This window comes from Lissotriton helveticus, chromosome 11 (assembly GCF_964261635.1).
Source record: "Lissotriton helveticus chromosome 11, aLisHel1.1, whole genome shotgun sequence".
In the NCBI taxonomy this organism is placed as follows: domain Eukaryota; kingdom Metazoa; phylum Chordata; class Amphibia; order Caudata; family Salamandridae; genus Lissotriton; species Lissotriton helveticus.
Genome location: NC_136072.1, coordinates 1,083,503,396 through 1,083,530,781, shown reverse-complemented (window position 1 = coordinate 1,083,530,781; position 27,386 = coordinate 1,083,503,396). Strand labels below are relative to the sequence as shown.

The 27,386-nt window shown below is 49.4% G+C and overlaps 1 protein-coding gene across 2 annotated transcripts in view; it reads left to right on the top strand.

Annotated features, from left to right (window-relative positions):
* Positions 1–27,386, top strand: part of LOC144792572 (uncharacterized) — a 283,419-nt gene that overhangs the window by 54,755 nt on the left and 201,278 nt on the right. The gene's annotated exons all lie outside the window — the stretch shown is intronic.

Sequence of the window (27,386 nt, the reverse complement as noted above, 5' to 3'; positions counted from 1 at the left end):
TTAAGGACTATGTCCTCCACAAATAGGTCCTGTGCAGGGCCCTCTGATTTTTCGGGCTCCCCAAGGATGCGTATGTTGTTACTCCTAGCCCTTCCCTTGTATTCGTCGAGCTTCCGGTCCGTCACGTCACGTGAGGTCTTGAGATCACGCACCTCCTGCTGCAGCAACGCCACATCATCGATAAGGCTAGCAGTCTTAATATCAAGCGATTTTACTTCTTCACTTGCCTTCGTAATATCTGTCCGTAGCAAGTTGACCTCAATCGTGACAGTGTCCAATTTGTTGCCCAAAGCTTCCATCTTTTGTCTCAGCGATATCTGGACTCCATTTATGGCCGCCATTACATCTGTGAGTGTTGGCTCAGCGGGAGAGCCCAAGGGGTCTCCCCCCGCCAATTGGTCCCTCTTCAGGTCCGTAGGGGTGCCTTTTGGCATTGTGTAGCTGTCCAATTTGTTAGACTGGATATGTTTCGACCCCTTAGAGGATCTGGGCAAGGCCTTATCAGCATCTGGCTTGGTCGCCATCCAAACGTCGGCTATTGGCCACTCCGAGCCACTGATCTCATTATTCTCCTGGGGTCCGGGACCCCAGGGCTTACCGTACGTCTTCCGGCAGCCCCGCGCCCCTCCGCAGCTTCGTTGCGATCTAGATAGCCAAGGCCAGTAAGCTTCATCGCCCCTAAATCAGCCAGCAGGGATATAGGCGGGCACCCCGGTGACCCCAGCGCCAAGTCAGGTCCCTTTCAACACGTTGACAGTCGGTCCGACACCATGAGGGGCCACAACGCCAATCTCAGGAGTGCCTCAGTGTTGTCTACAGTCTACAATGCGGGTGGGCGAAATAATGAGCTGTACAGGGCCACTCACCGGAGGCTCCGCAGTATTTGCCACGCTCTCAAGTGTTCCGCGCGACCTCCTGCCCTCCACATCTGGGGCTCGGTATTTGAGGGCCCAGGAGCAGTACCACCAGCGCCGTGGTGTCGACAATATGTGCACGCTCCTGCGCTACCGCTGCTATCAGAAAGCCTCACCACTGAGCCTCATCACCGCTGCAGGGGCCAGGCACACTTGATCAGGGTCATCACTGGGTCCAGTCGCTCAAGCGCACCGCAGGTCTGCTCCCAGGAGCCAGGTGCCTCGGCTGCAACCAGTTGCGGTTAATCGAGTTTCACCACTGGGGATTTCGGGCCCCCATGTCCCCAGTCAATGGGCTTCAGCCTGCTTCAGCACTGGCCTCTTTGCATGTATGGGGAGTGCAGCTCTATTTCCCCAGCCTCAAGGGCCGCCACAGCCGATCCGCGGCTCGCAGAGGCTGCAGCTGATAGTTCTCCCCCACTCTGCTCCCCGGCTCCTCACCTCCGCCACCTTCCAAGGGTAGCACGCCCGCACCACTCAGGGCATGGAGCAGCGCTCCCCCCTTGCACTCCTTTCAAGTACTGGGCAGATCAGGTGCACCGCACGGGGCAGGAGGACCCACCGGAGCGATGCGGTCACCCTCTGACACTTCACCAAGGCCCCCCGCAGCCGTCGGTCGCCAGTTAACAGGTTCTGGGGCCGGGCCGGCAACTTCCGGTTTTCGGCCCCGTCGTCGTCGACGTAGGTGGTGGGCACCGCCGCTACACCAGCTCCCGGCTTCAGAGGTGCACAGGCCGCCCACTACCAGACGGCGTAACTTTGGCCCCAGGCGGCTCGGAGTCGCAGCGGGGAGCACTGCTTTCCCTCAGCCGTCAGGTGGTGGGGTCAAAATTCAGGATGAGTGTCAGGATGTTTCTGCTGGAGGAAGGGGTTGACGGAGCTGGGCACTCACACGGCCATCTTGGTTCCGCGCTTGGCTCCTCCCTCCACCCAATACTGTTTTTAATGCAAATATCTTGAAAACCACTAAAATTATTGATTCATACCATACAACAACAAGGCCTCCTTCTATCTAAAATTACAATTTCATGGCACATTGGGTGTAATTCCATTTAACCAATTCTCCTGTGGCAAAGATCAAATATTCGATGGATGCTAAAGTGGAAAACGTTTATTTTTTGCCCCGCTTTAATTTTTCCTCTATGAGTAGTCTACAAGAAATCTGACATCTGTAAACTTAAGCAGGTTGTCGAAAAAAACACCAGGATAATAAGGAAAAAAAGACCTTTTAATGGAAAGAGAGAAACAATCACAACTACAGACTGCTTATCAAACAATTTAAGGCTCCTGCAATTACAGCCAGTAACTATACACATCCTCCTAAACATTACTTTTTGCGGAAGCCTGTAGTAATACTTTCAACATTTAGATATCCGTGCAAGGCAAATCTATAGATGCAAGGCAGTAGGAGTAGTAGTAATAATTTAGTTCCAAAAGTACATCTTATAGAAATAGACACTTATAAAGTAACAATAAAAAGCATACATAATATCCATGAAACAGTAAATACCCAAATTCATCAAGCGTCCTGCTAATTATATTAATTTAACACGATAGCCACAGTATCTAAGACCTGCACTTTTTCTAAACCAATTCCATTATTAAATTTACATCTTCAAATGTAAAACTGTAATTCATTGCAATAAATACCTAACAGATTTCATAAGTAGAGCGAACCTTTTTATATTGCATAATGAATAGAGCATGTTACATTGCATGCAAATACATTGCGTTCCTATACAACGCGGTCGTTACAACGACGCTTTGTTAGAACGCGATACCTTTACTACGCAATTCATTAGATTGACATGCTTTAGGGGCCGCACTGGACTTAGGAATAGTATAATTTACTATTCCAACTGCAGCCTGCACAACAGGAGAGAAGGTGTTGGAATAGTAAAAAATACTATTCCTTAGTTCAGAGCTCCCCCTACAGCAAGTCGATCTAATGACTTGCGTTGTAAAGGCATTGCGTTCTAACAACGCGTTTGTTGTAACAACCGCTTTGTAAATGAACGCGATGTAATGACTGTGTAGTAAACACAGTTTCCCGGAAGAACACCCAACTCTGCAATTAATACAGAAATTCATGTAATTACCAAAATCTGCCTGCTATAAAAAAACAAGACTACTTCCACTGCCAGGGAACACAATTTGCAGTAGCAGTAATGGTAGTGACTATGTCAGCCGTGATGAAATGTGACCAGTGATTTAGTTGATTATGCTAATTGTGATATCACTTGTGTGATATTGGCATTGGTTTGCTTAGATCAATCTAACTGTTGAATTTCATTGTTTTCAGATTTTGGACCCTGCCCACAATGTACTGTTCACTCAGGTTTTCTTTGATATGATTTCACAATCTATAAATACCATAAATATTATATGGTTTGATGAGATTTAACAATCTACATATACACACCATAAAGTCCCATTAATAATGATTTTTTTAAATTGAAGAGATTTGATTTTATCATAATATGCATTAGCCCTTTACAATCATATCCAGTAAGCACTTTCCACAGGGTTTGGCTTTGTCCAAGCCCTGTGCCCAGTGCTCCTCCCCTCTGCCCAAAGAGCACAGCCTTTCGCCATGCCCACTGAGCTCAGGACACACACTGAGGCCTTCAACGGCTGTCTGCCACTGGTCCCCATGTTCGGACCATTAAAATTATTCCATGCCCCCAGGATAAGATTCCTTGGTTATGAATCTAGAAAGCATATTTCACTGGTGAACTTGTGTTACATGTAAGTAACTTTTCCTTAGAATAGTTCAGAGTGAGTGCACGAGGCGCTTTACATCACTTGGCAGCGCTACCCAGTCTCAAGTTGGCTGGCTCATTATCTGGACCATTTTTATTCCTTTTGTGAGTTTTACTTTCATGTATTTCGAACTTTTCTTTATCGGTAGTTGTGGTGCCTAGGTAGCAATGTGCCAGACCCAGGATTTTCTGGGAACCAGTTAGTGTTCAATTTTTTTTGCCAATTGTGGTGTTCTCCATGCTCGGCCAACGCACGTTGTGTAGCCTAGCTACTGTTGTAAACCACCTTCTTCCTTGACGCCGAGGACAGACAGCCATTTAAAGTTGATGTGCACACAGATGCACAGCAGATCAGCACAACAGGTGCGCCAAAAGCTTTCCAAAGACATGCCGTCAGCACCCATTCTCCTGTCATCATTCTTTTGCCAAGAACCGCCGTACCACTGTGAATTCTGATCCCATCACACATTTATGGGACACTCTTATATATCTTAACCATGGCTCATCAAACACTAATTCCATCGACTCACATTTGTTATTGGCTACTTCCATTCCTGCTTTTCCCAATTCCCCATTGTCCAATGTGCTCTTCTTAATGCATTCTTCATTGTAAAATATTTTTGCGAAGTTCAAGATCTACTACTTAATACCAAGATTGATATCTTATTTATTACGGAAGATTCAACTATGCAGGACTAGCTGCCATTTGCCTGCTTCCCAGATTTTAAAGCCTTGCACCCCCCAGCCCCGGTAAGAAATGCTCTGGTCTTGCTGTTATTTTGAGAGAGCTTTTTAAAATTCTTACATATTATCCAGTATTGGGATATCTTTCATGGATTCACATGCTTAAATCATTCCCCGTTGTCAAGATGGGAGTCCCACGGTAAAATAATCAAGCAGTTTTTAACAAATATCATAGGCTATAATGTCCCTAGGCCATTTTATTGATAGCCTATCTATGTCCTTTCCAAAAAAGGACCTAAAGTTGAAACGCAGCAATCGGCTATCAGCACCCTCCAGAAGACTCCCAGCAGAGGCAGGTTCCCTCAGATTTTCACTGCACGTCATGTGGAAGGGAGTCTTCCTGAAAGTTGCTCTTTTTTTTTTTATCAACTTCTGGAATTTTGTACAGTCTTGACACCATGTCTGACAAGAGGGGCCTTTTCCACCCATGTAAACCCTGTGGCAGGAAAAGAGTCCATGTGGATGATTCATATAAAGAGTGCATATATTGTCTCCATTCAAAGCATGAGTTGAAGGAATGCAAGATCTGCCGCATCTTTCCACCTAAAACACTCAAGGAGAGAGAGGGCAGGTTGCTGCTGTGGCTCCAAACCACTAAGCACCAGATACGTATGTCTGATGAAGAGAGTGAGAAACCCTCCACATCTCACAAAAGGGGCAGGTCAAGAGACAGTTCCTCTGGAGAAGGTAAGAAACACCATAGACCTCATGACTCCAAAGGCTCTAAGGAGAAAGAAGGAAAGCACTACTCAGAACCTACATTGTCTGTGCGCTCCATGCCATCCAGAAAGTACAAGGGACACCCAAGAGCCTCCTCCTCCGACCCTGTGAGGCAGAAATTTCACAAAAACCCATTGTCAACGACGTTTCCACACTCGTCAATGGAGATAAGTGTAGCGATGTTGGCACCATCGACTACGGCAACTGTGACGATACTGGCTCCTATATCGTTGGCAAGAATTTCACATCCTAAGAGCCCGTCGACATTGGTATCTTCCTCGATGGCCGTCAACGAAGAATTTATCCACCAAGATGCCATCGATAAAGATATCATCAATGAAGATACCATCAATGAGGGATTCGTCAGCGGGTGTCCGGTCGACTAGCACCCCGCCGGAGACCTCTACGTCAGAGGCGGTCACAGCAACGCCATCGATGACACCGCCAAATACACTGTTGAGGAGGGAATCTGCCCTTCATGCTATAACTGTTCCGTCAACAATACCGTCGACGAGGGTTACTCGGGTAACAAAAGTGGCCAAATCCTTTCATGACCCACCATGGCTGAACACCGTAAAGTGTCACCATTGATCCCATCACTTCTCCTAGACATACAGGACTCTGAAGACAATAATGATGGTGTTTTCGGTGTAGCTCGTTTTCCATCAGAGCTGTATGTAAAATGTCATCAAGACGAGGAAGAGGAATTTGAAGATTACCATGACGAAAGTCAGTACTATCAGAATGAGTTATGTGGTTCCACCTCATCATTATCGTCAATATGGTTTTCAACCAGAGCCACGTCCCTGAGACATGGCCCGCCTACTGCCTTCTCTGATACAAGACCTGCAGGCGGACTACAGACAGAGGTTCCTGCCGCAAGGAGTGGAGACTGACAGACCAATACCTCTGCCGGATCCGCCAGGTATGCCAGTGTTGCCACCTCCAGTCACACCTGTGAGTTGTCCTCGCCTCTTACCGATAGGCCCTGTCGAAGGGGATATTTCTTGTTCGAATTAAGACCGAGAAGAGAGGGAGCTCCCAGATCCTACTTCAACACCAGACCCTTGGGAGGTCTACACTCTCCCCTTTTCCACACTTACCATCAGATTCTCCCCCAGAGGACATTGGAGGATTTCATAATCTGATGGAGAGAGCATCTACCAGGTTTCATTTACCAATGACTGTTAAACAGACTGATTGCATCCTGTATGAATTTAAGGAGGATACCAGGAAGTCTGTGCTCTTCATACCCATCATAGACTACATATGGCAGGAAGGAATCAAGATAATGAGAACACCAGCCACCATACCTCCGGTTCTTCCTTGTATTGAAAAGTAGCACAGAGCTCAGGAGGATTCTCCTTATAGGACATCCAGAGGCAAATCTGATTATCTCCCAAGCAGCGCAGAGGAGATCGAAGTACCCTGCGACCCCAAACACTACTCCACCTAATAAGGAGGGACGCAGGATGGACATTCTTGGAAAGCGTTTTTCCGCTAAGGCCGAATTTACTATCAGGGCGGCTAATTCATTAGCAATCATCGTCCGCCATGACCGCCTGATGTAGTCTGACATGGGAGCTTTGGTGCATCTATACCAGAGGATAGAAGACCGGAGGCAAGAAAAATTCTGCTAGAAGGAGAAAGCGCAGTGTCTGAAATCATCGACTGCGCCCTTGACGTAGCCAACACTGGCTTTTGACAGTTGGCAGATGCCGCCATGCTCACAAGAAGGGTGTGGCTGAAGGCGACCACCTTTTGGCCAGAGGTGCAGTCAAAATCTTGGATATGACTTTCGACAGGGATTCCTTGTTTGGAAAGCATATGGACAAGGCGCTTTTGGCAATCAAGACGGATACGGACTCAGCGAAATCATTAGACGCAGTGCAATATCATAAAGTGCCATTCAGTGGGGCTAGAGAATGAGGTTTTACCTCGTATAAAGGAGGTTACCTGAGAAACTTGCATTACCAGCCTTATCAGACGCAATATCGGCAGAGTTACAAACCCCCAGCTTACCGCTAGTCTTCGACATCTGGTTTCTCTCTCCAAGGGGCCTGCAAAAGACCGTCTTTGCAAGGTCGTGACTCCCAACAGGAAACCATGATCTTGTCCGGATACCAGCTTCCCATCCCTCCCAACTTGTGGGTGCAAACATTTCCGTGTGTGTTAGACCCCATCATGTTTGGACACACCCTGAAATTCACTCAGCGCCTGCTGAATACTCCTCCCAAAGGAGCCCCACCCCCTTGTCTTCACTTATTGCGCAAGGAAGCTCAGGTCATGCTCTCCAAAAGAGCGTTCGAAAAGGTCCCTTTGTCACAAAGAGGAAAAGGTTTCTATTCCAGTTTTTTATTGATGAAAAAGAAATCAGGGTAATGGAGACCAATACTGAATCTCAGGGGTCTCAACAATTTCCTCAGGAAACAGACGTTCATAACATTAACACTCTCTGAGATTCTACGTTCCCTCAACAAAAGAGACTGCATGACTTCGCTCGACATGGAAGATGCATATTTCCATATCCCTATCCTTCCAAAACATCGGAGATTTCTGAGATTCACGGTAGCTGGTACCCACTACTAATTTATTTATTTAATCGGTGTTTTCTATAGAGCGAACATGACTCAAAAACTTGCGTGTCAGAGCGCTTTACAATTTAACCACATACAAGTTCATATGATATCTCATTCTTTAACATATACTTCAGTGGATAGGTAACTTATCCCAGTGGCGTATTCTAAAAGTTGCAATAGTACACAGTTAATAATGCAATTCACTTCAAACTTAATTTCCCACCATAACAACTACTAAACATTACGTGGAGACCACATTAGATGAAGTATTGTATGACAAGACCAGAAAACATCGTGGATTGGTCAAGGAACCAGACATTAGTCTTCGGAATTGCCAATAACCACTGAATTGTTATGTGAGGTATTTACTCATCAGAAAGGACTTAGTCTCCTTCTTGAATCGAGGAGCGTAGGTAATCCTCGTAATATTCGGAGGGAGTGAATTCCAAAGGTGCAGCTCCAGCGAACGCTATACCCTATGTTCTCTTCTTCCGGAAGAATGAGGGTTTCAATAAAAAATCACCAGCCCCCCTAGAGGATTTACTAACTCCAGAAAATTGGATTTTCTGGGCAAGGTAATGTGGAGTTGTGTGGTGTAGTGCCCTGTGTGTTATACATGAAATCTTTAGCTGTATTCTTGCCTCAAACGGTAGCCAATTGAAGGCTTTCAGGTGAGGGGTGATATGGTCAAATTTTTTGGAGGCCGTTAAAAGTCTAGCTGCTGCATTGAGACAAGCTTTTAGGGGAGCGGTTCAACTCTTAGGAAGACCAGAGAATGTTGAGCAACCCTACTCAATTCTAGTAATGAACAGCGCCTTGACTGCCCTTTTCAAGTTATATTTTCATAAAGGGTTCAGCTTTCTAAGGTAGCTCAGATGGAAGCAGGCATTTCTTGCCATTGTGTTGATGTGGGCACACATGTTTAATTCCATATCCAGCGTGATTCCAATTCAGGAAGAGCTACACAAGCAATGGCTGCAGACTTCTGGATCCTTCGACGATACAATACAGATCACATTACACTTGAAAGAAGCCCTGCAATGGTGGTTTCACAAGCCAAATATCTCAAAGGGACTTACTTTTCTTCATTCCATACCAGATTTCATCTTAACCACAGACTCTGCTATGGATGGCTGGGGATACCAGCTACAGAAGTTACAAATCCAGGGTAATTGGTCCAGGGTACAAAAGCTGCAACCCATCAACAGCTTGGAGCTCAAGGCCATCTTTCTATTTCTTCAAGCTTTCTTGCCAAGAATAGCAGGTTCCTCCGTGCTAGTTCGTGCGGACAATACAACCAGCATGTACTAGGCCAAGAAGCAAGGAGAAACCAGGTCCATCAAGCTTCACAGGAAACTCAAGAGCTGTGGGAATGGAAGACACAACATGGGATCCTTCTCAGAGCTGACCTTGTCCGAGGGCTGCTTAACACGCTGGCGGATAGGCTAAGCTGTACGCAATCCAGTTGTCACGAATGGGAATTAGAAAGGTGCCAGCTCAACAAGGTGTTTCAGATGTGGTGAAATCCAGCTTTAGACCTGTTTGTCACAAGGAGACTATGCCAAAATGCCAGTCTTATGCCAGCAGGTTTCCTCTTCCAGGGTTGTGGGTTATGCCCTTTTAATGTGATGGTCAGGGATACATGCTTACGCCTTTCCCCCATCACATTCATTCCCAGGGTGCTGACCAAGATGAAAATGGAATGTGCCATCTCATTTTCATAGCACCATGATGGCCCAGGTAACACTAGTTTCCAGAACGTCTCCTGTTGTCGAAATCGACACCCATACACCTACAACCGTCTTCTGACCAGGAACAAGGGCCAAGTATGTCACCCATACTCGAAATCTCTTCATTTGCATGCATGGCTCCTGAATTCTTGGAATTTGAAGACTTGAATATCACAGTAGTGCAGAGATATAATTACAAAATCCAGAACCGAAATCACTAACAAAACGTACTGCTTAAAGTGGAAGAGGTTTTGCTGCTGGTTCCAAAGGAACAACTTACACCCGCTTCAAGTGCCTTCGAAACAGATTTTGCCATAGCTCCTCTTTGGCAACATCATGTCTTACATTCTCTCCAGTGAAAGTGTACCTCACCTCGATTTCCCGATACAAAAGTGTAGGAGAGTAGGATCTGCTCACTATGGTTACCCTCACTTTTTGCTGTGTTTCACTGATTTATCGACTTTAGTCTGGCTGGGGCCCTGCTAACCAGGACCCCAGCCTAGCTGCTTCCTCTCTAAACTAATTGCATGTACATTAGGTGCACTCCAAATTGGTTGCTGGGTTACCCTTGTGAGTCCCTAGTATATGGTATCTTAGGTCTTAGGTACCAAGGGCATAGGTACCGCAGAAGCCTACCAGGGGCTGAAGTATGTATTATGCCCCCCCTGGGAAGCCTTCCAAAGTCACTCCTAAGGCAGGCCTTGACAATCCTGAAGGCAGAGTGCTTGATTTTGTGTGAGAGGGTTCCCAAGCATGAGCTGAACCCCTCTGCATCTGGCGTCGGGGGTAAAATTCCACCCTTCTGGAGGGAAAAGACATGTACACACTTACTTACCCGGTAATAGTTTTAGAGAGCCTCAGCATCACAAAATGGATGCTGCTGTCCCAGACACGAGTCGGACCTCCTGCTGCTGGACGAAACTCCGGCAGGGGAGGCTGGACAATAGGTTTCCTGTCCAGGGAGGTGCCAGCACCTCCCCAGACCGGCTTTAGTGTATTGGGGCAGGGTGGGTGCATTCACAGAATGCTTTTCAGAAACTGCCTGGCGCACACAAGGTGTCCCTGTGCATACCCCAGTTCAAACCGGTTGCTGGGGCACTCAGCCCCAGCTCTGGCGCAAAACTGGACCAAGGGGAAGGGGTGTAACCACCCCATCCCCAGGTGGGATCTTAGAGTTAGTCCAACCCCTAAACTTAGTATAAGTATAGGAACCCAGTCCCTAGGACTTTAGATTACCCTGGACGAAACTCTGAAACATATATCTTGGACCTCCGACATCCCATTTCGACTGGAAGACTGAAGCAATCTCCCTTGGGGTCAAGGAGTGACTCCCTTGTTCAAACAGGCACCAAAGAAGCATCTTGCCGGTCTGCATTTTCGAGGCTCCCGCCGGATCCCGAAGAATCTGCGACACAGGACACAGACTTCCAGAAATCTCTGAGGCCGACACGAGTCCCTAGCAAACCTGAGACCTGTAGCCATCATGAGAGATGTGAGACCGGAACTCCTGGACATCTAGCACATTTGCTAGTGCATTGACTTCCAAAGCTTTCCTGAAGCTGTGCATTGGGGTACTTGTAGTCAAGCCCTGAGCACCTTTTGCACCGAAGCGTGTGGGCCTACACTCCACAAGTGTTCCGTGGGCCCGCTTCCTGCATTCCTACTCGAGGCCCCTTCGCGATCCCTGGTCCGTGGACTGGTAGGACGAAGGAATCTCATTTGTTCCTTGGGCTTTCCTGGTTGCTCCAGACGTGCCCTGACTCCCCTCCAAAGGGTGAGTCCCTCAGACCCTGCTGGTGTTCTCCGAAGCCAATCTTTGTATCTTGCGTGGGTTGCTGTTGCCAAAGCTTGTTGGGTCCAATCCGGATACCGACGCTGCAGCACTCGACATCCGACGTGGGACAGCTCGAATCCAGCTCCTGATTGTCGTTGACGCCTCTTAGTTCTCGTGGCTGAAGAGTCAAGCTTCACCTACATCACCTGAAATCACCCAACATCGTCTGACATCTTCTTGTAGCCTTCCTGGTCATTGGCTAGTGACCCAGACTGTGTCCCCTCGGCTTTCAGGTTCTTCAGATCTCCGATCCACCCTTGGATCCATCCGTACACTTTTCACCTGGTCGCCTGCAGCACTTCTTTGCAGCTCTCCATAGTTAATGATGACGAAACCCGACACGAAAAGAGACCTAACTGGGTGAGGTAACACGAGTACTTCGTGCTCCCGTGGGTCTTGACTCTCAAAGTGTCCAGTACTGAAGGGGTTTTACCGTAGTACACTCCTAAGTGTCCTTATTCTTTAAAAACCTAATTGAATAGGGCGTGGCTGGCAGCCGAGCAAGATGGCTGCCTAGTAGTGAGGCTCCAAGGGTAACGCAACTCTTCCCATCTATCCGATAACTAATCCATAATAGTACGGCGCTCCAAAGGCTATGACGGACGTCCGGGTCCGAGCGGCGACGACCGGAGGAACTCAGATAAAAAAAAGGAAGCCGGGAAGTGGTAGACCCAGCGAGCGACTGGCAGCGGCCTGCTCCAACTGCTGAGACCGGGGCCTCGAGTAAGTGGCAGCCCGGAAAGAAAAATCAAGTGCAGCAGGGAAAGGCATGCGGTGGGAAAGTGGCAGCGGGAGGACACTGAGGAGCAACGGGCGAGACACCCCGTAAAGAACAAGCAGCGGTCGCAACGGTGACTACGACAGAGTGAAACTGAGCACCAGGAGGAAAAGACCAAGGGGAAAGCGTCACCGCAGATACGTCATACACAACGGCACTGAGACACCCGAACGGCCGAACTACCGGGCAGATTACGCGGCTGAGACCGGGGACGAGTGAAATCGAATACGGGGCAAAGACTACGTGCCAGAATCTTCCCCCCCCAACCGCCTGCTGAGCCTCACAATCGGTGGCCAGATACGGGGAGCAACTTGTGGCGCAGTGAGTGAGCGGCGACATTTAACACCCCATCCTCCAGGCGCACGCAGAGAACGGGCCAACACCTGCTAGAGGCGACGGCGGAGTGGAACACGAGATACGGGGAGCAACTTGGGCGCAGTGAGTAGGCAGCGACATTTACCGCCCCCTCCTCCAGACGCACGCAGAGAAAGGGTCGACACCCGCTAGTGGCAAGGGCGGAATGGAACATGAGGACAGCTTACCGCGCACTGGTACCCACGGGAGCCAGGAGGGACACATGTAGTCATATGGAAATGTTCGCCTACCTGGAGACATGGGGTGGGGGGTGGGGACCACATGAGGGAGGGGGGTGGTAGGGAGGGGGGGGTTGCAGTTTGTTTGGTTATGTTCTTCTCTTTTACACAGCGAATGTTCACGATGTCGTTTTGGAGAAGCGAGGTACGTTACCCCTGTCGTTGCCTGACACAGCATACGTATGTGAAGGGACGATCTCATGAGGGGGTGGAAAAGATAAAATGCCAGCTGATGTATCACAGGAACAATGGTACTGTAACTCTGATCAATGAAGCTGTGAATAAAGATTGTTAAAAAAAAAAGACAATATCCACTGTGCCCAATTGCATCATGCAATCCATACATACCATAAAACCAAACTAAAAATGAATAAAGTGAGGACAGCTTACCGTGTGGGGGTAACGACGAGAGGCACCGCACACAGTGAGGAGGCTTGGAAGACCAACTCCAGCTGCTGGGTAAAGCCCTACACGATCGGTGGGATTGAACATTGCGGAGGCACTGGTACACAACAACCGCGCTGACTGCGAGAAGGCGCTAAACTACGGGGGACTGAAGACAAGTGAAACCCCCCCGCCCCCACCCCCGCTCGAGAAGGAATAAACCGGCAGCCATAACATTGTGGATTGAGACCTAACACAAGGACACTACCGGAACGTGCCGGCTGGGTCCGGAATACACGGCCGCACCAGGAGACAAGGAGCGGACACACACTTGGACCAGTAGCAATTCTAAAAGTTGGATATAGGGAGAGATCCACGCCAACAGCCACCTGCACGCCCAACTAAGACGCAAAAGCGGACCAGTGTGCACTACCACAGAGGCCTTATACTTGGGAGAGAAAACATCATTACCTACATGACACATCCGCCCAACGCCATGATGGGTAGAGGCCCGAAACATCAATCCGCGCAGGCAAAGTTGGACAAATTTGCATATGACAAAAACTCACCGCCACTAACTGAAGGGCGCACCTCCTCAGGCAAAGGAGCTGACAATGAAGGTACAACGAAGAAGGTCACGCTGGAGGACATTATGAAGGCGCTGGTGAGTGTCCAAACCACAGTGGGCACGATCTCTACAGATGTCTCCCTACTACGGGCAGATTTCCACAAAATGGCGGACAGGGTCAAAGAAGTAGAAATCGTCACCAAATCTCTAGTGGCAGATACATCGGACTTGCAAACCACCATATCCCGCCTGGAGACGGAGAACAAACTACTATCGGAAAAGCTTGATGACCAGGAAGGACGCTCAAGACGAAATAATATACGCATTTTTGGTGTTCCGGAGAATGAAGGTGCACAAGCCATGGACCTATACGTGGAAGATTTAGTCAAAACCAGACTGCAACCCAAGGGACTCTCCAGTTTTTTTTCGGTGGAGAGAGCTCATAGGGTGCCAGGCGGCCGTCCCAAAGCCAGGGCACCCCCGCGACCAATAATTGCTCGCCTATTCAACTTCAGAGACAGGGACGTAATACTGCAAACAGAGAGAGCCTCCCCGTCAATTAAAGTCCAAAACTCCACGATCACCTTCTTCCCGGACTACACAGCAGCAGTGTCCAGACATAGACGCAGTTTTCTGGAAGTTAAGAAAGCATTCCGGGAACAGGAACTGCCTTACTCCATGCTCTTTCCAGCAAGACTTGGAGTGGTAGCTGAGGACCGGACATGGTTCTTTGAGACACCTGAAGCGGCATATGACTGGCTCGAAGGATGGCGGACAGTGGGCAACGCTGATCGTGGGAGCAGAAATAACCGCCGGCATGGGGAGAGAGACGCTCCAGGAAGTCAAGCAGCAAGAAGTCCCGATCAAGGACACTCGACGGAACCGGCAACGGAGGGGGAAGGCTAGAGACGACAAAGACATCTAAATGGACCCTGGCTGCACATACAGTAACACAAGACTGAGGTTGTACCGGCTAAGGACACTGGACTAAGGTGGGCCTTGGAGGGCAAGGAGGGTTAGCGCTACCAGCGGACCCTCGACCCCGGATAAGCAAGTACTATGGTTTGGGAGGGGAAGAAGCACTCTGCTGAGTTGGGGAGGCGGGCAATTGAAGGTCCGTTGAGCAGGGAGGCAGGGAGGGTGGGTGGGAACCAGGGAGGGGAAGTTGTTATTTTGTTGGGTTTATTTGTGATTATTGGTGGTATTGGAGGCATGGCAGCGCAGCATTCAAGTGGCAGATCGTCACGGGTACTCAAAGGGCACCCACTCAAAACAAGCAGGTTTATCTCTGACGACAAGATTCATGACTGGATTAATAAGTCTGGAATCCATCTAACTGGCAGACATAGTGGGGAGGACAGGGAGCAAAAACCCCCCACACAAGCACATCACACTCATGGCACTAGACTCGCAACCTAATCATTGTGCCGATACCCTACGGATGACCCAAGTAGCCCCCTTAAAAATTGTGTCATGGAATGTGCGAGGATTAGGAGATAAGATTAAAAGTGGTCTGGTACTACAGGCCTTGAAGCGCAATGGTCCGGCACTAGCGCCCCTACAAGAAACACACCTCACAGGAGCAGCATGTAAGGCAATGGACAGATGGGGGTACAAATTGATAACACACTCAGAATTTTCATCAGGCTCAAGAGGTACGGGGATACTGGTAAGAAAAACATCTCCCTTTATAGTTCTGCAAACTAAGGTAGACGACCAAGGGCGATTTGCAGCAGTACAGGGACAGTGGGAGGGTAGACTCCTGGTCGTAGTGTCAGTCTATATACCACCAGCACTCCACTCGGTGGCGCTTCCGGCATTGGGTGACTTCCTTTTAACCCTCCCTGAGGGAGAACTCATTATAGGGGGAGATTTAAATTCTACAGTAAACACCACCATGGATAGATTCCCTACGCGTCGGCAATCATCAAACTCCTCCCGATTCAGCGGCTTTCTAGAGGCTATGGGGTTAATAGCTGTATGGAGGCACACGCACCTTTCAACGCGACAATACACGTTCCACTCCACAGTACATAATAGTCTGTCCCGCATAGACTACTTCCTAACGGTGGAAAATAGACTACGTAACGTTGAGGAAGTGGAGATAAAGCCCAGAGGCATTTCCGATCACTCCATGATAATACTTACCCTCTCTTAACGGGAAAGGTCTCGCCATCGGATATATCCTATTTACCCAAACTACCTCGCGATTCCCGGCATTAAAAAAGATCTAGTAAAAGCAACAAAGCATTATTTTGAGGAAAATACGGCAGCAGTGGAATCCCCGATAATTATATGGGAGGCATATAAGACGGTCCTTAGGGGTCAAGCAATTGCCTCCATCACCGGGCATAAACGGACACAGCAGAAAGAACTGACGGACCTGGAAACGGCTCTGCAAACGGCAGAGGCAACACACGAGGCGAACCCATCTCCACACACACTAAGCCTCCGACAACAGCAGTATAGGGATTATTTGCGAAGACGGACGGTTGAGAACATCACAGCGAGCAGGCACAAAATTTATGACATAGGGGACAAAGCTAGTAAAATGCTGGCCTGGTTAGATAGACGAGGGGACGGTGTCAAGGGCATACAACAGCTTCAGACGCGGGCGGGACAACTCCAGACGCACCCGGAGGAAATAGAACATACGATGGCGGAACATTTCCGGGAAGTCTACACTCCGGTGTCAGAATTGACAGAGACCGAGGCAGAGGAGTCTCTGAAACACATCGTGATGCCGACCCTTGAGTCGGAAACAGCGATGGAATTAGAACAAGACCTCACGCTGGAGGAGGTGCAAATAGCAATCCGCTCGATACAATCAGGGAAAGCGGTAGGACCCAACGGCATCCCCATAGAATGGTACAAACAAATGGCTGAAGACAGTAAGTGCACCTCTATTAGCAATGTATAACGAGAGTCTAGCAAAGGCAGAACTTCCACTACACCAACGTATAGCAACGATAGTAGCAATCCCTAAACCAGGCAAGCCCCCAACAGAATACACGTCATACCGCCCAAATTCGCTGCTCAATGCAGAAGCTAAAATTCTGGCTAAACTGTTAGCGACTAGACTGACGGCCCACCTCCCGCAATTGATACACCCAGATGAATCGGGTTTCATGCCCAACAGAAACACGGCCCTAAATCTCTGACGCCTGCAAGGAGCGCTAGCAATGGCCCCCACTTTGTCAGAGCCAGCGGTGATATTGTCGCTAGACGCAACAATGGCATTTGATATGGTATCATTGCAATACCTCTTTGCAGTACTAAAGTTTATGGGATTTGGTCCCAAGTTCAGAGCATGGATAAGACTCCTATACACTAACCCGTTGGCCCGCGTAACGGCCAATGGCCACATATCAGAAGAAATATCCTTAGCAAGAGGGACCCGCCAGGGTTGCCCTTTATCGCCCATATTGTTTGCACTGGTGTTGGAACCTCTGGCGACAGTAATTAGGAAGACCCCGCTGCTGAAAGGTATCTGTTGGAAAGAGGGGTGGGAAGACCGCCTTTCGCTTTATGCTGACGACATGTTAGTTTATCTTACAGAACCTGAGCGCAGCATACCAGCGCTGCTTCATATATGTGATACCCTCGGAAGGCATAGGGTTACATGATTAACTGGTTAAAATCAGTTATTTATGTTCTGCGGGGACCTGAACCGGTACTCCCAGCCAATTGCCCATTAACATTAGCAAAAGACTCCTTTAAATATCTGGGAATCCATATCACTAAGGACCCGTCGGATTTCATAACCAAAAACTTGATGCCCCCCTTGGAGCGTTTAAAGTGCGATGTCGCACATTGGGCGTCCCTACCTCTAACACTTTTGGGAAGAGCAGCCTTATACAAAATGAAGGCCCTGCCTAGGTTTCTTTACATACTGGACAACATACCCTATCCAGTTCCGCCCCGCTATTTCACACAAGTAGCAGCACAGGTTTCAACTCTTCTTTAGGGACACCGCCCGGCGCGTATAGCGCAGGTGAAATTATACAAACGTTGGTACGAGGGTGGGATTGCGCTCCCGAATTTACTATTGTATTATTGGGCGACACAACTTAAAGTTATTAATCAGTGGATCCACGTGCCCCATGATGACCCAGCATATAGGGTGGATAGAGTGCAAATGGGAACGAATAACATGTTAGCAGTGCTCTATGACAGAAGGCTACTTTCGACACTGAGGGGGCCAACAAAACTCACGACCATGTTATGGTACAAGGCACAGGCAAAACTGGGGTGGAAAGGAAAAATAACTGAACTTACCCCACTCTGGGACACTACGGAATTAGGGCTATTACGGCATAGTAAGGGCTTTACGCTATGGGATAATATAGGCATCTCCAGGCTGGAAGACTTATGGGACAAAGGAACAGTGATACCTTTCACCCAACTTCAACAGCAATATGACCTGGGCCCGAATGAACTATACAAATACATACAGATACGACACGCATTACTGACAGTCATTCCACCAGACACTGAGGTCCCGGAGGCTGCCCCACTGGAAGATCGTTTACTCACTGATCACATGCAGAAAAGCGCCACATCACTCACCTATAGGAAGCTGCTGAATAACCTAGCAGACCCCACAGTTCAGTTGCGAGAAAAATGGGTGGCAGAAGTGGGAGAACTGGATGAATCAGAATGGCTAGAAGCTCTGCCAAACTTCGGCTAGTGCAGCTTAAAATCCTGCATCGTATATACTACACTAGAACCACCTTATTTAAACTACAGAGGCCGCAACACCCATATTGCCTTCGGTGCTGCGGCGAAGAGGGCACCTTTTTTCACACAATATGGGACTGCCGGGAGATAATGGCCTATTGGCGTCAGGTCCTACGCACCATATCACAAACAATGAACCACGACGATGTCTACTGAATGTGTGGGAACCTAATGACGTCACACGACACAGACAAACTTGGGTTACATTAGGGCTCATGATAGCTAAAAAGGATATAGCACAGAAATGGTGGGCGACAGAGAACCCAACTTTAGCAACGTGGTGAAACAAATCTGCAAATTGCCTGTATCGCCTCCTGGATACTCGATGTTAATGACAATAAAAATTGTTAATTTAAAAACCTAATTAACTTTCTCGATAGAAGTCAATGTTGATTCGCGGCTGTGTTTAGACACTGCATACGTCCCCAGTGGGTCTCCTGCGTCCCAACTTCGGGTGGTTCCTGGTTGCTCCAGCGATTCTACAGACCCTAGGCCTTGTCTCTATGATCTGAGCGGTACTTGTACCACTTTCTTATTATATGGTTTGTGAGGCCCCTAGGGCAAAACGTATACTGTGCTTATTTACTGTGTGCTAATTAAGTTCCTGTATTGTACTTTTGCCTCTAGTCTCATAAAGAGACTAGAGGATTGTGTTTAGAATGAATATATCTATTTGTATATATACCTGGTGTGGTTCTCCTTTCATTTGATCATTCATGCGGTTATAGACTGGTAAAACAAGCTGCTTTACATTCCTTCAAGACTTGGCCTGAAGGCTGCTCTCCACAGCTACCACATTATAACTTTCTATGAAGGTTGTCATAAACCTACCATCAATAAGGGTTGTTTGGACTGGTGCAAGGTGCCCACTAGAATAGTGGACACCATATGCCAGGCCAACTTCTCACATTGGTGTGCAGCGTGTGGGATTCCAGCGTGCATTGTTTTACCAGATATTCTCAAGAGTTGATCATTAGAAAAACCACTAAAGGTACCATAGATACATATAATACAAGCTTATAATACAGTTTATTCTACTGAACTTAGAGTTGTGTGTCACGGGATTAGCACACCCTTTCTACAACTCAAGAGCGGTTTAGTAGGTAAACAAATAGTGTAGGTAGTGCATACACCCCACCTCACTAGTCATGTCTTTAAGAGCAGGACCTAGTGGGTCTCTGCCAGATGTCAGTCAAGTACAGACATCTAAGTATGACACATTCCCTTTTCAAGAGTTAAGGGCTATGTGTGCCATGAGAAAATTAAATGTAAAAACAACCGTTGATGGGCAGAATGCAGAACAATGTCATACATTCACCCCAGTATAGAGATCTGGGCCTAAAACCATTGTTTTTTTGCTCACAACACCACCCCAGTTCAGACATGGCCTATGCAAATCAGCCTTGACCCTGTGCCTCATGGGAATAGTCCAGCCCGAACTGCCAAGCCATGTCTTCCCAGGACCGGAATCAAGCATCCTAGGACCAGTTTCTGGCTATCAGCCGCCTTCAGCCAGGATAGCGTGACTCAGTGGCATGGAGAGCACGGGACTCACGTCTGAGCATACCAGTCCCACTCGGGGTGACAAATGCAAAAACAACAGTTGATGGACAGAATGCAGAACACTGTCATACATTCACCCCAGTACATAGATCTGGGCCTAAATCCGTCGTTTTTTTGCTCACCACACCACCCCAGTTCTTGGAATGGCACTGGGGTGGTGTGGTGAGCTATCCTGGCTGATGAGGGCTGAAAGCCCGAAACCGGTCCTAGGATGCTTGTTTCCAGTCCAGGGAGGACCTGGCTTGGCAGTTCGGGCTGGACTGTTCCCATGGGGCAAAGGGTCAAGACTGATTTGCATATGACTGGGTTCAAACTGGAATGGCATGGTGAGCAAAAAGCGATGGATTTAGGCCCAGATCTCTGTACTGGGGGGGATGTATGACATTGTTCTGCATTCATGTCCTTCAACTGTTGTTTTGCATTTGTCACCCCGAGCGGGACGGGTATGCTCAGACGTGAGTCCCGTGCTCTCCATGCCACTGGAATCAAGCTATCCTGGCTGATGAGGGCTGAAAGCCCGAAACCGGTCCTAAGATGCTTGTTTCCAGTCCAGGGAGGACCTGGCTTGGCAGTTCGGGCTGGACTGTTGCCATGGGGCACAGGTCAAGACTGATTTGCATATGACTGGGTTCAAACTGGAATGGCATGGTGAGCAAAAAAACAATGGATTTAGGCCCAGATCTCTGTACTGGGGGGAATGTATGACGTTCTGCATTCTGTCCATCAACTGTTGTTTTTGCATGAGAAAATTAAAGACTGGACAGAATCCCAATATCCAATGCCTCATAGAGGCATTATTGCTTGATGACTTTAGGCAGGCCTCAGAGTCTGTAAGGGTAGGCAATGGGGTGGGTACATCTGAGGAAGAGAATCATAGTGGGTTGCCCCACCAGGACTCTGATGAAAACCAGGCAGGTGACAATGACCTAGACCTGGGGAACCCAGCTCCTACTGGAGATGAGGAAGACCAAGGTGGCCCTCTCTTTGTCCCCCAAGGAAGAGTTGGTGGTGTGCCCAGAAGACCAAGATCACCTTCAGTGGAATCTAATAATTCTGGCACATCTATAGGGCCCTCTGCTTTTTCTAATAGGAGGGGCACCTCCAGGAGAAGAGGGAGCATCAGGTGAGAATGAGAGTAGTTCAACTGAGAATAAGGAGACAACAGGTAGCCTTAGAAAAGGAGACCCTAGAGCTTGAAAGAGAAAGAAAAAAGATGGGGCTGGCGCCCCATGGTGGCAGCAATTTCCCTAATGGTAATAGGTCTTATGACCAAAGAAACCTTAACAAGATTGTCCCTCCCTATCAGAATGGGGATGACATCTACAAATGTATAACTGCACTGGAGAGGGCCTGCAAAGTATAGAAGGTACCCCAGGAGCAGTGGGCAGCAATCTTGTGGCTCTCCTTTGCATACAAAGGTAGAGATAAGCTCCTCACTGTAAGAGAAGAGGATGCTGATGATTACAAGGCCCTGAAGAGTTCTCTAATAGATGGGTTCGGCTTAACCCCTGAGCAGTATAGAATACAGTTCAGAAACACCCAGAAGACACAGACTCAAGACTGGGTTGACTTTGTAGATTGTGCTACTAAGGCTTTGGAGGACTGGTTATTGGACAGTAAAGTGTGTGACTATACAGGATTGTATAATCTGATCATGATGGAGCAGATCCTTAATAACTGTCAAAATCAGCTGTTGCATCAGCATCTGGTAGACTCTGATCTGACCTCTCCCCAAGAATTGGGAAAGAAGGCAGAGAAATGGGTCAGAACCAGGGTGAAGCAGAAGGTACAGAACCAAGGTGGTGACCAAAAGAAGCTAGATCAAAAAGGTGGGGAGAAGGGTAAAGACCAGAAGTCTTCACAAGGTCCCCAAAAAGCTTCTAATTTTGGGAATTCCCAATCTTAAAAAAAGAAAGAAGGCCCAAGAAAACTGTGGTGCAAAGTCTGTAATTATAATAGTCACTGGACCAGTGACTGCAGCAAGAAGGAGACAACTCCAGCCACCATTGCTCCTAAGGCAACTGTTCCCCCTAGTTCAGCTCTGGCCTAGTCAGAGTTCCAACTCAAGCTGTTTTAGTCTGTGATAGAGGCATGGATATGTCCTCCTCTGTGAGTCCCAGTAACCTGGGCAAGTACAGACAAACACGTTTGATAAATGAGAAAGAGGCTTTGGCCTACAAGGACACAGGGACAAGTGTTACAATGGTGACACCAGACTTTGTAGACCCTGGACAAGCCATACTTGGTGAGACTTGCCAAGTGATCAATGCTAGCAATGGCAGGACCACCCATGCCCTGGCAGTTGTTAATTTCTCCTGGGGAGGGGTAACTGGCCTTAAGAAGGTTGTGATAAGTGCAGACCTCCCTGTAGAATGCTTGCTTGGAAATGACTTAGAGACTTCAGCCTGGTCTGAAGTGTAGTTGAGGACCCATGCAGAAATGTTAGGAATTCATGCCATCTGTTTGCTGTGACTAGGTCACAGGTCAACAAGTCTAACACTGGATTCTGGAATAATGGACCAGGTGCCTTCCAAGAAAAGAAGCAGTAGGGTTAAGGCAGTGCCTTCCCCCTGACTCAGTGTGATGATCAGTCTCTTGAGGGATATGATTGTGAGCCTGAAGAAGGAACTGTCCCAGAGGAGCTTGAGCCTGAGCAGGTTGGGTTCTTGGAGACAGGGGGCCCTTCCAGGGCAGATCTGAGTCAGGAGCAGCTGAGCTGCCCTTCTCTTGAACTCCTCAGACAGCAGGCTGCTGGGAATGCTAGTGGCACCCATACGATTTATTGGGATGATGGACTCTTGTACTCAGAAAGTAGAGACCCCAAGCCTGGTGCAGCCAGGAGGTTGGTTATACATCTGAAGTTCGGGGGATTCCTATTGACACTAGCCCATGATATTCCCCTAGCAGGACACCTAGGCCAGAACAAGACTTGGGACAGAATTGTCCCTCACTTTCACTGGCCCCACATGTCTGAAGGCACAAAGAAATGTTGTCACTCTTGTGTAACCTGTCAAGCCAGTGGTAAGGCAGATGGCACTACAAAGGCACCCCTGATACCACTACCTGTGGTGGGGGTTCCCTTTGAAAGAGTGGGGAGTGACATTGTTGGACCAATGGATCCTCAGACAGCATCTGGACACACGTTTATCCTAGTGATGGTGGATCATGCCACTAGGTACCCAGAAGCTATTCCCCTTAGGACCACTACAGCACCTGTTGTGGCAACAGCCCTCTTGGGAGTATTCTCAAGAGTGGGGTTTCCTAAGGAGGTAGTATCTGACAGAGGTGCAAACTTTATGTCCTGCTACTTGACTGTAATGTGGAAGGAATGTGGAGTGAACTATAAATTCACCACACACTATTATCCACAGTGCAATGGTTTAGTTGAAAGGTTCAACAAAACCATAAAGGGTATGATTAAGGGTCTCCCAGAAAAGCTTAGGCGGAGATGGGATATCCTGCTACCCTGCCTTTTGTTTGCATACAGGGAGGTTCTTCGCAAGGGGGTTGGCCACAGCCCATTTGAACTTCTGTTTGGACACCCTGTCAGTGGACCACTTTGTCTGATGAAGGAGGGATGGGAGTTACCTCTCAAACTCCCTAAACAGGATATTGTGGACTTTGTACTTGGTCTCTGCTCCAGGATGGCTGAGTACAGGAAAAAGGCCACTAAAAACCTTAAGACTAGCCAGGAATTACAGAAAGCCTGGCATGACCAAAAGACTGTACTCACTGTTTACCAGCCAGGACAGAAAATCTGGGTGTTGGAGCCTGTGGCCTCAGCAGCTCTCCAAGACAAATGGAGTGGACCCTACACTTTTGTTGAACAAAAAGGAGAGGTTACCTATTTGGTAGATCTTGGAACTCCCAGGAGCCCCCATAGGGTGCTTCATGTCAACAGATTGAAACCATATGTTGACAGGGCAGGCATGGGCTTGCTCATGGCTACTGATGAAGGACTTTAAGAAGAGAGTGACCCTCTCCCAGACCTGCTCTCTCAGAACCTTGATGATGGATCAGTTGATGGTGTAGCCCTGGCAGGCAGCCTCACTGATCAGCAGCAAACTGATTGCAGACAAGTTCTAAATCAGTTTAGACATATGTTTTCACTGACTCCAAGTCAGACTACCTGGTGCACTCATGAAGTGCACACTGGAGACAGTCTGCCTGTTAAAAATAAGATTTACAGGCAACCTGATCATGTCAGGGACTGTATCAGGACTGAAGTCCAGAAAATGTTGGATTTGGGAGTGATTGAACCCTCAGATAGCCCTTGGGCTAGTCCAGTAGTCTTGGTACCAAAACCTCACACCCAGGGTGGTAAGAGAAAGATGAGATTTTGTGTTGACTACAGGGGTCTCAATGCAGTGACTAGGACTGATGCCTATCCAATACCCAGAGCAGATGAGCTCATAGATATGTTGGCCTCTGCCAAATTTCTGAGCACATTTGATCTAACAGCTGGCTACTGGCAGATCAGGCTAGCTGATGATGCAAAGCCAAAAACAGCATTCGCATCCCATAGTGGACATTATCAATTTGTGGTAATGCCCTTTGGTCTGAATAATGCACCTGCCACATTTCAAAGGTTGGTGAACAAGGTCTTAACAGACCTCGAAGACTACAGTGAAACTTATCTAGATGATATTGCTGTCTTTAGCTCCACCTGGGAAGATCACCTGATCCACCTGAAAAATATTTTGGAGGCCCTGCAAAAGGCAGACCTAATCATCAAGGCTACTAAGCACCAGATAGGGCAGATTCAGGTTATGTACCTGGGCCACCTTCTAGGTGGGGGCCAGGTTCAACCATTGCAGAGCAAAATCCAAACCATGGACTGGGTTGCTGCCACTACCCAGACTAAGGTCAGAGCTTTCTTGGGCCCGACTTGGTACTAAAGAAGATTTGTCAAGGAGTATGAATCCATTTTGACACCGCTGAATGACTTAACTCCTAAAAGGATGCCTAAAATAGTTCAGTGGACAGTCAGCTGTCAAAAGGCATTTGATGACCTGGGGGGGGGGGAGGCGTGGCTTGGAGAGCCAGCATGGCGGACGTGCTCTAGACGAGCTCCGTCCGGCCCGCCGACTATCCGCCGATTATCCTGGTCCCCACAGCCATTTGGGGCTCGACGTGTTGCCAAACCCTTGCTGTCTTCCGGCCTGGGGCTCCGGTGGTGTTTATCGGTGCCCCATACTTGATTCCTGGAGCCTGGCGACCCGGGTGCGGAGGGGCCTTTCGCGGCTGGTGACGCCGGGGCCTGGAGTATTGCGGCTTCCTGGCCTGGTGAGAGGGCGGACCTGGCCTCGGGGCGCCTTCCGGGGCCCGAATTATCCTGGCGGAGAGAGGAGGCCTCGGCTCTGCCGCTGCTGACTGGCGGTGACGGTGAGCGGTGAGGCTGCCCCGTCGAGGTGTAGGCGGCCGGAGGAGTTTGGACGCCCCGCGGACGGCGGTGGCGACTGGGCCTAGAGAGGAGTGGCTGGCAGCTGAGGCCCAGTGAGCAGAGGCCCCCGCTTCGATAGCGGCGCGTGTTGGGACCCCCCCAGCTCCCCTGATCCTGTTGGGAGTGGGCAGCGTGGGGGTCGGGCCGGTGGAGGCCCGGGAGTCGAGAGCTGCGGCACCTGTCCGCCTGGTGAGGTGTTGCGGAGCGGCCTGCCCTGTTCATCGGCCCATGCGGCGGTCGCGCTGGGAGCGCCGCCGCCGCCTTGCGGAGACCACAGACACGGGGTGTGACGAGTCCCTGGGGCCACTTGGTGGATGGTGACACCGGTGCACCGGGTGAAGCGGTGTGTCTGAGCAGCCTACCCTGATCTTCGCCCCCGCGGCGGTCTCGCTGGGAGTGCTGCCACCTTGAGGAGACCACGGACACGGTATGTGGCGGATCTGATCTGTCGGGCGCCCCACAAGACTTACCTCTGCTTGTGAAGCAATTCTGCAGAGACGACAAGAGCTACCGCCCCTGTACCCACCTGACCCGTGCGGACTGGAGTACCCAGCAGGGAAGGGAGCCAGAAAAGGAACAAAGAGGCTTGGCGTGAGTGGAGCTTGGGTAGGGTCTTGGTGCCAACTGGGGAGAGAAATAAAACCTGATCAGGGAAAGACCACACCTCCCACTTCCAAAGCAGACCTCTAAACACATACAGAAGGATCGTTTACGTCCACGAACTCACCAGTGCTCATACAGACTTCTGTACCCAAGAATACAGTGATGCTCCAAGAAGAAGAGGAAACAAAATACAGCGCTCCTGCGCGATAGTGCATAAAACAAAGTGCAGCGCTCAATGAACGTGGCGTTCCTGTATGGCAAACGTGAAAGCTAGATTAGCACTCCTGTGCTGTGGAGCCTAACCCTTAGGGCAGCGTTCCTACGCAGTGGGGTTGAAGGCAGGGGAAAGAAAAAACCCAGAATAGCGCTTCTGCGCGGTGAAGGCAAAGGAAAAACAAACAGCGCTCCAGCGCGGTGAGGCCTGACCAGTACATCGCTCCTGCGCCGAAAGGCAAAAGTAAACAAACTAACGCTCCAGCGCGGTACAACTTATTCCCAGTACAGCGCTCCTGCGCAGCGAAGGTTCCCGACAACAGTGTTGGCGCAGTGTTCCGGTGCGGCGAAGGCAAGGGAAAGTGGACTAGCGCCCCTGCGCAGTGAGGACGTCTGGAGTACGTCTCTGGGCTCTGGATGCCAAAGTCTCGTATCCGGGGATTCGGAAAAGAATCCGAAGCGTAGAGCCGGCGTGAAACGCGGTGTTTATGCGTTTTCCCCGGAAGTGCTTCGGTGTTGCCAGGTCAGTAAAAGACTGGACCGGGACTCGACTTCCACCCTGAAGTGAGTATCTCGATCTCCCGCATGTGTCTAGCGGCCCCCAAAGGAACGGCAAACGCCGCAACATGACGCCGGGGGGGCCTTTTGGTGGACTTGCAGTGAAGCCAGGAGCGTCGTGGGACAGCGGGCCGGGGCCCATTGACTCTCCAGACGATACCTGGGGCCGTCCCTGGGTGGCCTTTCATTCCCTGGCGGGTGGTGCGTTGGTGCCTGGCGGTGGTGGGCCCCTCCCCGTCTCGGCTAGGCATTCGGTTGCACCTGCCGCGTGGACACTGGTGGTGGTGATAGCGGTCGAGTGGTTGCCCCCTCTCCACGTGAGTGTCGGCTGGGACAGTGCCTAGTGGAGTGGTCGGCCTGAGACCGGCGGCCATGACGAGAGGGAAGGGTGGCGCGGCGCTCCATGGGCCCATTGACAAATACACTGAGCCTGGTGGGGGGGCTGGGGCACCTGGGGGACGGCAGGGGCCCGGGCCAGACAATGCGGCTCTAATGGCGGCGATCACGCAGTCCCGGGACATGCTTCAGGCGGAGATCGAAGTAGTGGGGGCTGATGTGTCGCTCCTGCGGCAAGACCTGCGCAATGCTGTTTCCCGCATCGCGGAGGGGAGAATCACAGGAGTTGAGGACTATGTCGCTGCCCTGAAACGGCAGGTGGCC